Below are 16,815 nucleotides of genomic sequence, written 5' to 3' on the forward strand. Positions count from 1 at the left end.
GTGGTACATGTGTCCCTGTGGAGCTCAAAGGAGAAGAACTCTGGGGGTCTTCCTCTCTGATGTCCTCCACATCTAGCTGCATAGAGTCAGTCTTCCTGAGGACTCTCTACACTTAGACTGGGCCTGGAATGCTCCAGGCACTCAGGAAATACTTGTTGAATAAAGGCTGGGGGTGTGGCTCAGTAGGAGAGTTGTTTGCTCAGTGTATGCAAGGTCTTGGTCCAATACTCAGTACCATTAAGAGAAATGGGGTGGGGAAGGAGTGAAAGCAGAACCTGGATCTACCGCATCACACGGGCTGGCCCAGGAGCCACTTGATATGAGTTTAGTTAGACACATCAAGGCAGGTTCAAACTTCAAAGCAGCATGCAATGCAATAAGAGAGGTCTCCACACCGCAGCCTGCTGGACAGAGGACAATGGCTCAGATTTTGAGCCAAGTCTGGGATTTACCTCAGGCACCCAGGAGCCTCTGACTGAGCAAGAGAAATGTCTTCGTCTAAAGTTTCCCAGTCAACATCTCAGGTTTTCCAGTCTGGTTCCTCTGCTCTAACATAGTTAGTGGCCTTGGAAAAGTCACAAGCTGTTGCTCGGGGCTGAGGATGGATCTCAGTTGGCATGCTCCCCTGACCCACACTAAATTCTGGGTTCCATCCCCAGTACCACATAAAACTAGACATGGTGGTGCATGCCTGTAACTCTAGCACTTAGGAGGTAGAGGCAAGAGGCTCAAAAGTTCAAGGTCATCTTCGGCTACATAGTTAAGTTTGAGGCCAGCCTGGGATTCATAAGTCCCTGTCTCAAAAAAAATTTTTTTTAATTTAAAATGGACCTAATTTTGGTACCCACCCAATAAGGACACTTGAAGGTTAAATGAGATAATATAGTAAAGGACTTGGTCCAGCACTAGCTCTCAGCATGTGCTTGGAAGTGGCACAGATATTCCTACCCACATTAGAGTGAGTGGCAAAGGAAATGTCTGGAGTCCTCTGCCTGATCTAATCCTCCCAGAAGAGGGAGGGGGGAAGCATCCTTGAGCAAACTGTCTAACCTTCATGCTCCTGTCTCATGGCACATAAAACAGGGCCAGCTTTATAGAATAATAGAGCTTTACAAGCAAGAACCTTCGAATATCAGGTGTCACTAAGTAAGCGCAAGGTAAGACTCAGTGTTCTATCTTCTCATAATAGACCCCACCCCATCTCCCATTCCTCAGCCCAAGATGGAGGCACAGGACTCAAGGCTGAGTAGGCATACAGTCTGCTCTGAAAAGTCCCCGGAAGGCCTGGTCCCCCTCGATCAAGTCAGCCCTTCGGCTGGGTGGGGTAAGCTGAGAGCTGCCTGCCACTGAGGACCACTAGAAAGGGGACTCTGGCCGAGGGAGGCTGGCATTCAGCTGTTCTCCTTCCAGGGCTGGGTTCTTCAGAGCCTCCCCTGGCACCTTCCGCTATATACTCCCTTTTGACGTAAGCTCATTTGGGTTTGGCTCCTGTTCCTTAAATGGAGAAGCCTGACGAACAACAGCCCCGAACAGATGGCTGCTCTGTCACCACCAAATCTGCCCAGGAAGAAGAGCAAGCTGTCCACCCTCGTCGGGACCCAGACAGCCAGGGCGAAGCAAACGAGTGCAGCAAGGTGTCTGTAAGCAGCAGGGAGGGGTGGCCACTGCAAGCTCGGGATCTGTCCTCTTAGGGCACAAGAAGCTGCCAGAACCAAGGCTGAGCAGCCTGGTCCTGCAGCCCTTGGCAACAACCTGGCCTCAGACATTGCCATACGTATTTGGAAAGTAGAAGGAGAGAAAGATAGACGGAAGCTAGAGTTGATTTTCATTGACTTCAAAGTGGTACCCCACCCCTCAAAATTAAGATAACTATTTAATATAGCTCTTTGGAGGAGGAAGTAAAGGACAAAGGAGGGAGGAAGGGAAGGGAACTTGCCCTGTTGGAGCCCATGAACCATTTTTAGGACCTCACCCCAGCCTACGCCATCATCCTGAGAGCCAGGTGATCATTTGGTCCCCTTTCCAGATGAAGAGACAGAGGCTCACAGAGATGAGCAACCAAACTCACCCATCACATGGCTCAGGCCTCTGCTTCCCTAGGTCTTGTCTTCATTCAGCCTGGGGTCTCCTCCTCACATGGATCATTTCTGCTGTCACTAATCCCTGAGCTCAGAATGGCCAAAGGACAATGGTGTTGTCCTGCTGTTCTCTCACCCCCACCCACCCCCACCCCCGCCAACCAGATGTCACAGGAAGTGGTACCCTTACAGAGGAAGGGGCTGCTGGAAGACAGACAGGAGAGGTAGCTTCAGCTACCCCAGGTGTGTTTCAGGGCAATTCGCCTTCTCTCCACCTAAGAGTTTTTAATCAGTGTTTGCCACCAAAGCATAAGGACCAGAGTTTGATCCCCAGCACCCACATATGAAACCAGACATAGTGGCATGAATGGGTAATTCCAGCATTGTGGAAGCAGGGACAGGCAGATCCTTGGGGCTCACTGGCCAGCCAGCCTCACTTACTAGGCCAGTGAGAGACCATGTCTCCAAACACAAGGTGGATGGCTCCTGAGGAATGACCCCCAAGACTTCTGGCCTCTACACACAGGCATACACAAGCACTCACGAACACATGCACACACATATATACATATGTACATATTCCTGCACATACACAGAATGGTTTTTAATCTCCAAGAGCTCTATGTGAGTCTCAGGAGACCACATGAGCTGTGTGTTTTAACCAGATGCACCTGTCAGAATCCCATGGGGAGTTAGGGTTTGTTTTTGTCTTCGTTATCTGTCCCGGGAGAGTCTGTCTTAACAGATAGAGACTGCAATGCCCAGCACGTGGTACTGAGCTCAACAAAGTTATCTTTGCTTGGTTTCACTGTCTCATTACCTTCCAGGCCGGCACCCAAAGATACTCTATTTCTCTATTTTTAGGTAGATTGACCCAAGCCTTCAAGTAGAGTCTCTTACTTCTCCCCAGGAAAGGAAGTTCGACCATTATATGAGTTTTTAAAGGGTTTTTTACTGTTTTGTTTGTTTGTTCTTTTGTTTTGTTTTTAGACAATGTTTCTCTGTGTAGCTCTGGCTGTCCTGGAACTTGCTCTGGAGACCAGGCTGGCCTCAAACTCAGAGATCCATCTGCCTCTGCCTCCTGAGTGCTGGGATTAAAGGCCTACACTGCCACCACCCAATTTAGATTTTAAAGCTTTTTAAAGTTGCCAAAAATAATAAAATCTGTGGCCTGACAGCCAAAAAGAAGAACCAAAGCATACTAGCCTCCACCTCATGAGTAAGTATGCCCAGTTGCCTGCCTCCCACTTCCCAGGAAGTCTAGCACCCCCAGTGCACAGGGGTAACTCTGACAACCAGTGGGAAAGGCCTGTCCAGACACAAACATCTCCTGGCACAGAAGGGGACATGGCCACAGGCAGAAGTGGGAGCTTCCAACATTTGCTGGAGAATGCAATTGGAAGCCACAGTCGGGAATGATGTAAAAACCCTTCTGGCCACAGCAATGGTAGGAGGTAAGCACTGGGCAGGGTCTGTACTGCACCTGTGTTTAGAGCTAAGGGCAATAAGTCAAGTCGGGGGGGTCATTACCTGCCAACCCCCAAGGGACATGCACAGCCCACAGCCTGCCTGACAGCCAGAGGGAGCAGCAGCTGCCCCCACCACAGGGACCCCCCAGATAAAGTATTCCCATTCTTTGGACTCAAACAATCAAAGAAACTGGCTCATCTTTCCTCACGGCCTGATCTGGTTCACTCCTTCCGGCCAGTGAGAACTGGTGATGGAGTGTGGCACTGCCTGGTGTGGGAGGAGGAAGTGGGGAGTCGGGGCTGGGGCTCAGGAAGCAGAGGGAGCAGGAGGAAGGGTGCAAACAGAGAGACCGTAAGTCACATCAACTCTGAGTCAAGTGCTGCCCTTGGCTGGAGTGAGAGCTAACTCTTGGCTGTTCTTCTCCCCGCTGTGACCAGATTCCTGACAGAAGCGACAGGAGGAGGGGAAGGTTTATTTTGGCTCACAGTTTAAAGGAAACAGTCCATTGTGGTGGAGAAGGCATGGCAGCTGGGACTCCATCCATGGCAGCAGGAGGTTGATACATGGCTTATGACAACTTGGCAGATCAAGAAACAGGGATGTATGGCCAGAAGTGGGTTTGGCCTCAAATCCTAAGTCCCAGGTTCTACTGCCTATGAGGTCTGCTGATTAGACCTCTTGTTCAAAAGGTTGTTCAGCCTCTCAGAACAGCACCGCCCTCTGGGTGCCAAGTGTTCAAACATGACAGCTCTGTGGGAGACATATCATATGCAAGCATAACAACTAAGATGCTAGGATAAAAACTACCATATGTCATCCCTTTCCAGTGAGGCTGGAACTGGGCACAGAGCACTGTGCTCAGAGCATTCCATCTAATGCTTTCAACGTGAGCAGGCGCCACATGCTCCCTTCACATGAGGACATGAAGACCAAGGAAACTGGAGCATCTATACCAAGTCACATACCTTAGAAGGAGCAGAGGTAGGACATGTATCCTGGCCAGGCACACTCCACTAGAGTCCCAGCTTCTGCTCGGCAGCCTGGGCTATGGTGGATGCTCAAAACATGTCCCCGGGAAAGAGTGCCCCACTCTGGAAGCTGCTAAGTTCTGAACCGGGGGCTGCTGGCTCTCAGCAGGGAGGCAGATGGAGAATGGGTGGAAAGATGCGGAAAGAGCCTTTCTGAAGTAGGCAGGGCTGGAGCCAAGCCTGGGTGGAGGATGGGTAAGGGAAGTGGTCCAGAGCCAAAGCAAAAAGCTGAACAGGGCCACTGCTGGTGGTGGAGCTGTGAATGCTAGCGAGGTAGGCCAGCGTGGAAGCTAAGGGATAGAAGGACCCACCTGGGATGGAGGCGAAAGGGATCTGAACCTTTCTGTTGGGGACAATTCTACTGGGATCTCTGTCCCCTAGAGCCTGGAGGCCCTCCAGCACCTGCTCCTTCAGTGAATTACGAAGGGTGTTCAGAGGCAAGTGCACTTCAAAGCCCAGTGCCTTCTCTTCCCACGGCAGGATGGAAACTCAGCTCCATAGCAGGTATGTCTGAGCAGTCTGCACTGCTCTGCTGACCTGCCAGGCATGGATTCCAGCCCAAGCAGAGAATCTAAAAGGCTGCTACATGCATGCAAGGAGCCCCCAAGCCCCAGCATTTAAGGCTGTCTGGGAGAAGAAGGGAGTGCTGTTCCAAGCAAGGCTGGAGGCTTGGAGCCCTCCCAGCATGGTGGGTTCTCCTCACAGAAAGGACTTCTTCAGGACTTTCCTGCTGAGGGTCCTTGCCATAGTATCTTACAAGCCCATGTTAAGGGCTGGTTTCACCACATTAGCAAACAGCATCATTACTTGTTTCTCCTCCAGGAAGGAAGTATTCCCATTGTCTCTGCTTCAGCCTTCAATATCCTCTGGCCCAGGAGAGACTCTGGGCCTCACACTCACCCTGTCTCTCCTCCTTGGGGAAGCCTGGGCCCCTTCCTGCCCCTTCCCCCTTCAACTGCAAGGTTCCCCAAAGTTATCTCCAGGCCTTACTGTCTCTACTCCTCACTGGGCCCTACAGGCCCAGATCCAGCCCTGACCTCCGACCACAAAAGGGAAATGGGGGTGGCCAATGATCAGCTTAGACCAAGGCTGCCAGTGTGGGCTTGGTTTGAGAGTGATAGAGCCAGAGAGCCAAAGGCAGATGGCTAACTGGTCTGCATGGTTCATGTGCTTTGATAACAGCTGTTATTATTTTTATTTTTGTGAGACAGTGTCTTACTCTGTAATTCACTGTGTAGCTCATGCAGGCTTTGAACACACAACAATACTCCCTCAGCCTCCCAGATGCTGGTATATTACAGGTGTGCACACCACACCTGGTTTCTTAGTACGCCCCTGCTTGTGAACACTCATAGCTCTACACAGTCTAGAGTCAAAGACCCCAGTGGGTTAAGGAGCATCTGCTGGGGACTCCAGATCCCTGTGGGGTCCAGCCTGGCCCTCCCCATGGCTCCATTCTTTCAGTTGCCAACTGCAGGTGGCCAGTTTATAATAGGCAGCCTCCCTCACCCAGCACACCCTTTTCCTTCCCTGCTGTAGCTGCCTCCAGGGCCCCTTCATCCTTCAACATTGACCTTTTATTGTCCCTCTTTCCTCGGATAAGAGCTTCAGGAGCTGGGAGATGGGGTGCTGTTTTGTCTTGTTATTAACCGTCCCTCCCCCAGGTTGTGAACCCAGAGCTCAGAGCAGTGGCAGGCTTGGTCTAAAGCAATGGTTCTCAACCTGTGGGTTGTGACCTCTAGGGTTGAACAACCCTTTCATGGGGTCACATATCAGATATTTACATTAGGATTCATAACGGTAGCAAAATTATAGTCACGAAGTAGCAACAAAATAATTTTGTGGTTGAGGAACTGTATTAAAGGGTTGTAGCATTAGGACAGGGGACTAGAGCAAGATCTTGTGAATACCCATAAGATGACTGGACAGGCCTTAGAATGTTGAGGGAGAGCTGGGCAAGTTGCTCACTCAGTTGGTAGAATGCTTGCCTAGCCTGCATGAAGCAGATCCTGAACTCTATAAAGTCAGGTACATGGTGTGCCTGCAAGCCCAGCACTCAAGGCAGAGGCAGGAAGATCAAGAGTTCAAGGCTATCCTTGGCTACACAGCAAAGTTCAAGACCAGCTCGAGCACATGCAACTTGTCTAAAACAAAACAAAATGAAAATGTCAGGGGAGAAACCATCCTGGGGAGAGATGGTAAGCATGTGGGTAGCATGCCTCCTGCCCTCCTGCTCCTCAGTACTCTGGAGCTGCCTAGAATGGAATTGAGGGAAACCAAACCCTGATTGTCTGGCCTTACTGGCCTAGGGGTGGCTGTGTACCCTGCCCCGTCTTACACAAAAGACCCTCCACATATGTTGAATGTCACTGACTCAGAGTCTGGGCTTTTTCCCACCTTCCTACCAGCTCTCTCCCTTCCTTCCAGCATGCGCAGAGGGAGAGATGCTCTCTGCTTCCTCCCACTTGCCATCTGCACTTCGCCTACCCCTCAAGATCCACATCAAACACCACCACCTTCTCCCCTCCTAGGAAACTTTCCAGGTCTCCCCAGCCCATAGAGAACACTCCTCACACCAAGGCCTTCCTCCATCCCCTCTGTCACTTGGACTAGTCATGAATTTCCTGGTGACCGCCGCCACTGCTGCCACACTTATGTACACACGTGGGTCTTGCTTCCATGGCACTGTAAACTTTCTAGGAAGAGCTGCCAAGCCTGGTGAATTCCAATGTCCCCAAAGCACAGGGAACAGGCACACAGTAGGTACTCTATAGATGTTTCTCAGTTCACTTCCCGGTATAAACAAGCCACCTTCTCAACAGCCTCTCCCACCCCCTCCCACCCCCTCCATCCCCCCCCCACCCCCCCCCACACCCCCCCCCCACCCCCCCCCCACCCCACCCCACCCCCCGCCTGGCTGCTGCTTGCTTATCTGCACAGGCAGCTGCAGACCTATGTCTTCAAAGGCAAGGGCCCTGGATAGGGCCCACCAGATGGTTTGAAAAGCACCACAGGTCTGGAAAAGTGAAGTGTCTGGTTCTTTCTGGCAGATCAGGGGTTCAGAGTACGATTCCTTCAGACACAGGAGCCTAACCGAGGAATCACTAGGGTGGAGGTGGAGGTGACTCACCGCAGAAACCTGCGCTGGAGCCTCGGTTTGCTCAGCGCCAGCTCTCAGCAAACCCATGTTACAAGAACAGCAGACATGACCATGACTTTTTTCTTTTCTTTTTCAGACAGGTCTCTCTGTAGCACAAGCTAGCCTTGAACTCTCAGGGTTCTTTCTACTCGGTCCCCAGAGTGCTGGGGTTACAAGTGTGAGCCACCAAAACCTGCTTTCCAGTTACTTCTGCTCTGCAGGGAGATGAGTCAGGTGGGATAGAGGAGGCCATGTCTCAAAGACGCTCTGTGTGGAGCCTGGGCTGGACACTGGAGGACAGAATGGTCTTCCCACCTGCTTCTGCCAAGGGCAGAAGGCTGGAGCTGTACACCTGAGCAACTGAGACCCAGGTGAGCAGGAATCAACAGAGACCTGACTCAGACTTGGGAGCCACACTCTTTCCACATGGCCTCACCAACTCCAATTAGCTAATTATACATCCTGATTACCTGAGACTTTTGGCGGCGGGGGGGGGGGGGGGGGGGGGGGGGGGACGACGACGGGACGACGACAGGAAATATACTCACTGAATTCTCAAATCCAAAATTCTGGAAGCTCCCCACTCTCCCTCTCCAAACAAACAAACAACCACCATTTTCTCTTCTCTTGTTCCCTAGCTAGGGTGCCAATCAAACAGATAAGCTGTTTTGAGCTGCCTCCTGACAATGCTCTTCATGCATCTGCAAGCCGAAGTCCAAGTCCACTCCTTTATTTAACTGACAGCTGACTCCACACACTTGTGTGGCCACTTTAGCCTTGTACGAGATGGACTTGCATTAGGGCAGGGGGAGAAATAATCTTCACATGGAAAGCCTGTGAGACATAGAGCCCTCAAGTGACAGGACTGAGTGACTGAGGCAAGAGGCTGCTCAGGGTGGAAGCCTCAAGCCAACTGCCAGCACGAATGCAGCTGGCCAGAGAAAGCTGCTAGTCCTGAGGGGCGGGTGGACCCCAGTGGCTACTGACCAGGGCTGCCTGGCCTCTCTGAGACCTTCATCTTCCAGAAGAGGGAGGCAGCTTCCATGGTAACAAGACTAGCCTAATGCCCTAGTTCCCACAGCAACGGCAGAGCCAGCTAAGTGACCAGGACACAGGAAATGTGGAGGAAAAACAACCATTTCCTGTGAAGTTTGTGAACCACAGAAGGGGAAGTTGGTACGCGGGATCTGAGGATAACAGACCTTCCTAACAGCTGGGGAGAGAAAAGGGCTCCTAGATTTGGCTAGGACTGAGAAGACTGAGACTCAGAAGTGTGATTCCATCCTCCAGACTGAGACAAGAGACAGAGGCAGACACAAGAACTTACCCTGGGGTGACATGGGGCACTCAGATGAGATAGGAGCTTGGTTTAGCTTTATATGTTTTTTTCTTATTGTTGGTTATTGTTTTTAGTTTTTCACTGTTGGAGCCTTGAGCATGCTAGGGAAATACTCTACCACTCATCCATATCCCCAGCACTGTTTTGTTTTTAAAGGATGTCTAAAAAGTTTTAATGAGTTCCAAGTCCTCCAGGCCAAAATAGCTTGAGCCTAGAGTGCTGTCCACATCTGGAGAGGAGACACTTAATGGCTTAGTGACTTTTGTATCTTAGTGACTTTTTGTATCAGACCCAGAGCTGAACGTGGTCCTGGAGCCCTGTGGGAAGTTGGAGCATATAATGTCAAAGCAGATGGAGAGTGGCAACAGTCAGATCTCATCTGGTTGCCAGTGGGAATCTTGTTAGGTCAGAGAGGGAAAGGGATGGAACCAAGAGGCCAACTGGAATCTGTGCTCTCAAAGCAAGCTGGCTAAAGTCTGAAGTCTCCTAAAGAGTGCTCTCTGGCTGTATGAGAACCCTGTGTGGTGGTGACCTGGGTGCTGCAGTCACTACATGCAAAGCTGAAATGGTCCTCAGAGCAAGGCAGCTTGGAATTTAACAAGTCAGCATTTAAAGTGATGCATGACTGCATCCTAGCACTCAGGATGGTGATGCATGCCTGAATCACAGCACTCAGGACTGCGAGTTCAAAACAGCCTAAACCACATATTGGGACCCTGTCTCAAGAAAAACAAGACAAAGTCCAAATTGGATCAGAATAGGAAAACAGTGACCAGGCACCCTCATAAGGTAAAGGCGCCTGTTACCATGCCTGATAACTGGAATCCGGTTCCTGGGTCCCACATGGTAGAGGGAGGGGACCAACTCTTGCAGGTTGTTCTCTGACCTCAACATGGGGTCTGTGGTAGGCACTCTCATCCCCATCCATACGTATAAATGGATAGATAAAATGTAATTTTAAAAAAATTAACCAGCATGCTTGTTCAATTTGCAGTCAAAATAATCTTTTACAGACATGCCCACAGACCAACCTGATAAAGACAATTCCTCAACTGAGAGTTTTTTCCAGGTGACTCTAGGCTGTGTCAAGTTGACAGTCAATGCTAACTAGGGCAGATCCAAATGAGATGTTGAAGAGCTGAACCCTGAGTGTGAAGAAGGTCCAGAAATGCTGTAACCAATTTTATTCTCTTTTTAGATGCACACAAAAGGAATATGAAATAAATGAAGTATGGTGATGCATGCCTCAGTATGCAGGAGGCTGAGGTGGGAGGGTCAGGGTCAGTCTAGCCTACATGGCGAATGAGTTTGAGGAGTTTATACTACAGAGAGTGTGAGTTCCAGTCCAGCCTGGACTACCAGATGAGATCCGTACTCTCAAAAAACTAAACAAGCAAAACTCGGGAATAATATAAAAACATTTGTCTAATGCCTAGTAGAGTAATATTTAAATGACAATGAATGGAATTAATGAAGTACCCAGTGGGATCAGGACTCTCCTCACCCTACAGTTCTGAGTCCAGTGGGGCGCTGGCCTCACCAAGGAGGCAAGCCTCCCCTATCTCTTTATTGCCTGTGACGGTGTCCCAACTGAGGCACTCTTTAAAAAGCCACTGCTTCAGGGCAAACGTCACTTATGGAACAATACAATACAAATGGGAGACTTGAAGGAAAGAGGAACTCTGACCCATAAAAAAAAATAAAAACAAAAACAAAACCTCACTGGTGTCTCGGGTACTGGTGGCTGTGCTGAGCTCACTGCCCTATTGAATCTTCACATACATCCTGTGGGGTAAATAATGTCACTAAACCTGACCCAAAACCCAGTCGTGCCTGTGACAACTCGCCTCCAATAGACAGAGGTCTTGAACTGCAGAGCAAATGTGCCGAGAGATCAGTCGGTCATGGAGGAGCCAACCTGGGCTCCCACAGGGGCAACAGATGCAAGGAAAGAAAGGGAGGTTGGGAGGGAGAAGGAGAGAGAAATAGAGAGGAAGGAGAGGAGGAAGGGAGGAAGACAGGGAGGGAGGGAGGGAGGGAGGGAGGGAGGAAGAGCAGAGAGGATTCCCTACCATACCTCAGCCCCAGATCCCCTGAGTACTCAATTCTTCCCACTTGCGGCTTGCAAGAGCAATTTATTCCATGACATAAACCCAGGGTGTCCCCAAGACGAACATGAGAGACAGGTGCCCGCAGCTCTGCTCAAATGTCAAAACTGTAAACACAGCAGGTTGCCATGCCACCCGCCCACCAGGTTAACACCAGCAGCAGGTGGATGTTGAGCACAGCCTTCCCCTCCCATTCCTGGCCAGGACACGGAGGGAAGGGAGAGAGTCAGCAGCATTTCAGATGGGATGCTGGGCTCTGCAAGCTTCTGACCCCTACAGAAACAATTCTCTCACAGGCTGCTCCTTTGGAGGAGGGCATCCCTGGGCTCCAGTCCCCACCCCCGCCTTGCTGCTTTGACTTACCACAGGCAAGCAGGAACCTCCCGATCCGTTTCTAGGGTCAGTACCTCTATGTCTGCATTTCCTCCCCTAAAAATGACCTGGAAGAAGGGAAGAAAGGGTGTAAGGGGGCAGTTGCTTTTTTCTCTACAGAATACAACCTGCAGGAAAGGATGGATGGACTGTATTCTACAACCCTAGCTGGAGAGTTGCCTAATGGGTTACTGTACTTAGAAGTGGGAAGACAGGGTTGCGTACACAGACCCTGTAACCACAAAGGAGGTTACAAGACAAAAGCCAGGGCACAGAGGAAGCCTTAGAGCCTTGCCTTAACTGCTCCACTCCACTTCCTAGGGTACCTCTCAGTGTAGACAACAGTTTAGTATTTAGTTAGCATTCAGTGTTGGGAGAGCGGTGCAGGCCTCCTAAACTTACCTGGCCTGAGGATTAGGGGCCGGAGTCCTTTCTGGTGGCTTCCTCCTGCCTCTTGGGTTGGCTCACATCCTGCACATGTCATTTGGCCTCTGCTCATTTCTATTGAGGGCACCCTACTCATCTTCCAAGGCGCTTTGTGACCAACAAGCTGGCCCTACCCCTTCCTCCTCCAAGAAGTCCTCTGGCTGGCACCCACTGTGTGCATTCCATACCCAGTCCTGGGGTGCAGGCAGCAGCAAGAAGCTGGTCCTACATACCTCACTCTGGGCAATAGAAGAACGATTGGATCTGGGCCCCAGCACAACAGCTGCACACTGCCGGGCACTAACGAGCCTGAGCCCACAGCTGTTGGTAGTCACCCCAGCACCTATTTATAGCCTTTTCTGCAGCCCTCTTCCACGATGCCCAACTGGCCCGTGTTGGTGCATTTTCTCAAGGTTCAGCAGAAAGCCAATTTGAGACAAACAAATCTCTACAGACAGTTGCCCTTCCCAGTCAAAATCTGGGTTTGTGAGCTGGGTGTAGTGGCGCATGCCTTTAATCCCAGCACCTGGGAGGCACAGGCAGGTGGATCTCTGTAATTTTGAGATCATCCTGGTCTATATAGAGAGTTCCGGGACAGCCAGGACAACATAGGTAAAACCCTTTCTTGGGGGAAAAAAAAATCTGGGTTTGTATCAGAGGCCAAGAAAACAAAGGTAGGAATTTAATCCCCAAGGCTCTGGGGATGTATTCTGATAGGGAAAGATCTCGAGGCCAAGGTTAGTCCACCCTACACTACACTGTCCTTCCTTACAGAAGGCTGGAGCTGGGTAAATGCCTGAAATCCCAGTAGGCAGGAGGCTTAGGCAGGAGGATTGCAAGCTAAGGCCAACTGTGCTACATGGTAAGACCCTGCCTCAAAAAAAATAAAAAATAAAAATAAAAACACATTGTCTGAGCCCCTTATCCCACACACATAAACTCAAGGCAGGGTTGAGAACTTTATGACCATGACATCAGAGGGCCCTTCCAACTTGACATCCCATGGCTCTGTGACTCATACTCTCTCTTCCTCCTCTGGCACAGAGGTCAGAATCACCTAAAGCCACCCCAGTGCCCCTATCCCGAGCACCTCAATCCCCACCCCAGTCCAAACGGGAAGATAAAACTCCCAAGCTGCCAGCTAATCTCATGGCAGCCTCTGAATGCCTACTCAAGCCTGCAGGTGGAAAGAGGGGGCGGGAAGGAGGGTTGCCGTTGCTATGGCTACAAAAATGCTCCTCTCATTCACACCATCTGTCTGAGCCAGGATAGAAGACAAACTGTTGGTTGCCCACACTCCCCTGGCCTACCTTTCTAAGTGGTTACAACTGGATGCTAAATTTAAATGCCGCTCTGAAATCAGGACATATAAGGTCTCTCTGCCAGCATCTGAAGGGTTTCATAATGGGTAGAGCTGGAGAGCATGACAAATTAGACTTGGAGGCAATCTAAGCCGTATTGTGCAGCCACCACAATTAGAGATCTTTAAAAAAAAGGCCTCTCCTCTCTCTGGCTGAAGATGAAGTCTCAGCAATAAACAGACATCTGCTAGGAGCTTGTGAAGCAGAGGCAGCATAAACACCCCAGGGAGCAACCATAAACAGGGAGCCCTCTCCAGGAAGCTACTGCTCGCCAGGGAAGAAGGGACGGAAGTGAGGAGGAGGCTGTGGGGAAGGGCAGAGAAGGATGGGGTGCTGACAGGCTGGGTGGGATGGAGGTGGAGTGGAGTGGGGGGCAGTGGACAGGCAGACAGAAAAAGCTCAGCTTGGGGGGAAAATGGAGAACTGGCTGACTTCTGCAGGAGGCCATACATGATATTCATTATGGAAACTGACCACTCTTTTTAGGTAGAAAAAAGGGAGGTATTGGAATGCACACCTACGCAGGGCACTTTGTTTTTTTTTTGTTTTTTGTTTTTTGTTTTGGTTTTTCAAGACAGGGTTTCTCTGTGTAGCTTTGTGCCTTTCCTGGATCTCGCTCTGTAGACCAGGCTGGCCTCGAACTCACAAAGATCCTCCTGCCTCTGCCTCCTGAGTGCTGGGATTAAAGGCGTGTGCCACCACCGCCCGGCAGCAGGGCACTTTGTAAATATTTTAATTTCATCTCCACATCAGTCTCTCAAGATAAATGTGACTACCTCTTCTTTGTAGGTTAAATGATAAGGTTCACAAAACTTTCCAAGGCCTCATGGCTAAGATTCGAACCCATGTCTGTCATAGCATGCTTCTTTGGTCTGCTTGCTTGTTTTTGCCTCTATCACCTGCCTGGAGAACTTGCTCCTGATGTTTATCTTCGGTGCTTAGACGCTCTGAGTCCCCCAGATCTAACAAAAAGGGATCCTGATGGAGAAGTGGTGAATCTCACGGAGGAGGCAGTCATTAAGTTTGGGCTAACTCATTGTTGAGTCTCTGGGGCCCTGTGGGTCCTGTTTCTTCCCATTCTGGTCACTGCCCAGCAGACAGAAGGAAAAACAGAGCATGGAATGGGCTGAAGAATGTGCCCACAGCATGTCTACAGAAGGTTTGGAACAGCAACCACCATTGTGAGAAGAGCACATGGATGGAGGGAAGGATGGAGGCTGAGGGAAGGATGGAGGCTGAGGGAAGGATGGAGGATTGGGTTTTCACTAGCTCCTTTTGTATGGAGTGTTTTACCATCCATTCTTGTGTGCATGTGGGGTGGTTCTATGCATCTATGTGTTTGTGATGGTGAATTCCACACATCCTTGTGTGTGGAGGTGAAAACCATGCATCTATACAGGTGTGTTGGGGCAAGTACCATGAGTGTGTGTGTGTGTGTGTGTGTGTGTGTGTGTGTGTGTCTTTCGCGTGCACACGAGTAGGGAGAGTACTGTGTATCCATGTGTGTGAACGGATGAATACAGTGTCTCCCTATGTGTACCAGTGAGCACCATGCATCCATGTGCATGTTTTAGAGTGAGTACATACATGTGTGTCCTCCCTCCCCTCTGTTTACCCTTACACTTGCCTGTCAGATACCCACTTCCTTCGGAAAGAAACTCTTGTCCATTACCACCTTTGTATCCACGTGTTAAAGAGCCAGCTGCCCCCACACATGGAGCTATCAACTTCATGAATACTGCACATGGCGCCCTAGGATGAGTAGGCACCTAACACAGGAGTCAGCAGCCAGATCCCCCACAGACTTGGGTCTATCTACTCCAGGAAGCAGCTCTCTTCAGTGACTAAAGGGTCTGAGTGACTCTTCTGATGTACGTCATCATCCTTCCCTGCTCCTCATGCTCCTGGCTCCCAGAACCCTGAGGCTTAGATCCAGCCAGTGCTGAGCTGAGTGGCCAAGGCCAGTATTCAGTCTGCGAGTAAAGAGGCGTCTCTGCAGCTCAGCACACTGATAGGAAGGGGGCAAGGCCGGGCGGGACAGCGTGTTCTAGACACTCACCCCTGTTTCTGGCATGCGCTGAGCTTCTGGGCTGGGTGTGTCTGAAACTTGGGCCTGAGAATGTTCCACTAACCTGTGGCTCTAACAGTACAGGGCCCAGCAACAACTGTCTAGCTCCTTGCTGCCGGGCTCCTGAAGGTAGCCAAAAGGACATGAGCTCTGGACATACCTTGTGGCCTAGGAAAGGGCCTGCTGTAACATTTTTATACCTGAAAGAGATGCAGGCAAGCTAGAGGAGGAACGCTTGAGCCACAAGACATCCAGGAAGCCACAGAGATGGAGATTCAGGGGAGGAAGGAACACAGGCCCATGGAGAAGCATTAATTCACATCTAGAGCACACTAAGCCCGAAGGCTGTAGCTCAGTTGGGAATGTGCTTGCCCTACACAAAAAACTCCCTGAGTGTGAACCCCAGCACTATATAAAATGGCCATGGTGCATACCTATACCCCAGCACTCAGGGACTACGTGGAGGCAGGGGAACCACAAACTCAAGGTCATTCTCACATACACAATAAATTTGAGGTCAGCCTGGACTACATGAGCCCTTGTCTTTAAAATAAAAATAAGTTTGGACCGGTAGCAAAGGCCTTTAATCTCAGCACCTGTCAGAGGCAGGCAGTTGCCAATGAGTGAGTCCATCCTGGTCTATACAGTTTTAGGTCAGACAGGGCTACACAATGAGACCTGCAAAAACAAACAAACAAACAAACAAACAAACAAACAAACAAAAAACCCTAAAGTCTCCAACACGGCAAACGCAGTATTAACTATGTGGACACAGTGCCCTGCATGCTCACTGAGCCTGGGAATCTCTCCCCATGATGACTACAGCAATGCTCAGATGGGCACACAGGGACGGAGCAAGAGACTGGAAGAAATCCGACCACATCTGGCACCCGGTACCACAAAAGGCAGTGTGCTGTGTACTTGGGGCACAGGGATGATGATGATTCTTCAAGATCTGACAGAGAAGAGAGCATCCCCAAATCAGACTCACAGCAGATGCAACCCTACAGTGGCAGTTTATGACCAGAGGGGCTCTGGCACCATCTCTCTCGCCAGCTTTAATATCAGCCACTGGCATCAGGAGGATCAATGCTTTAGAAGGTGCACCTTCTCATCAGGTTCCAGTCATGTGTTCTACACCTGGGGCAGGGGCCCAGAAGAAAGGAGAAGCTAGCATAGTGGGGGTCGGGGGACCCTAGAGTGAGGTGCACAGGTATTTGTCCTTCAGGATTTTCCCAAGAGGGCAGTGGAGGCTGGAGCTGGGGCCTGCCTGCTCTTGTGCCATCTCTGATGGCTCAGCCTCCAGAATAACAAGATGAACCTAATATACAAACAATATTTATGATCTGAGCAAATTTCAAAATCCCAGTAACTGAGGTACTGTCAATACACACAGCTGTAGGCAATGCACGAGATGAGTCCAAGC

General features: G+C 50.3%; 1 protein-coding gene across 4 annotated transcripts in view; it reads right to left on the reverse strand.

Annotated features, from left to right (window-relative positions):
- Mical2 (microtubule associated monooxygenase, calponin and LIM domain containing 2) overlaps positions 1-16,815 on the reverse strand; it is a 133,838-nt gene that overhangs the window by 112,387 nt on the left and 4,636 nt on the right. For 3 of the 4 annotated variants that reach the window (XM_052714752.1, XM_052714751.1, XM_052714749.1), the window contains exon 2: positions 11,526-11,602. The exons of the other annotated variant lie outside the window; for it this stretch is intronic. The gene's annotated coding sequence lies outside the window, so the exon portion shown is untranslated. The remainder of the gene's footprint in view (positions 1-11,525; positions 11,603-16,815) is intronic. 4 annotated transcript variants of the gene reach the window in all.

Source organism: Peromyscus californicus, unplaced genomic scaffold (assembly GCF_007827085.1).
Source record: "Peromyscus californicus insignis strain IS unplaced genomic scaffold, ASM782708v3 Scaffold_4__1_contigs__length_199733344, whole genome shotgun sequence".
In the NCBI taxonomy this organism is placed as follows: domain Eukaryota; kingdom Metazoa; phylum Chordata; class Mammalia; order Rodentia; family Cricetidae; genus Peromyscus; species Peromyscus californicus.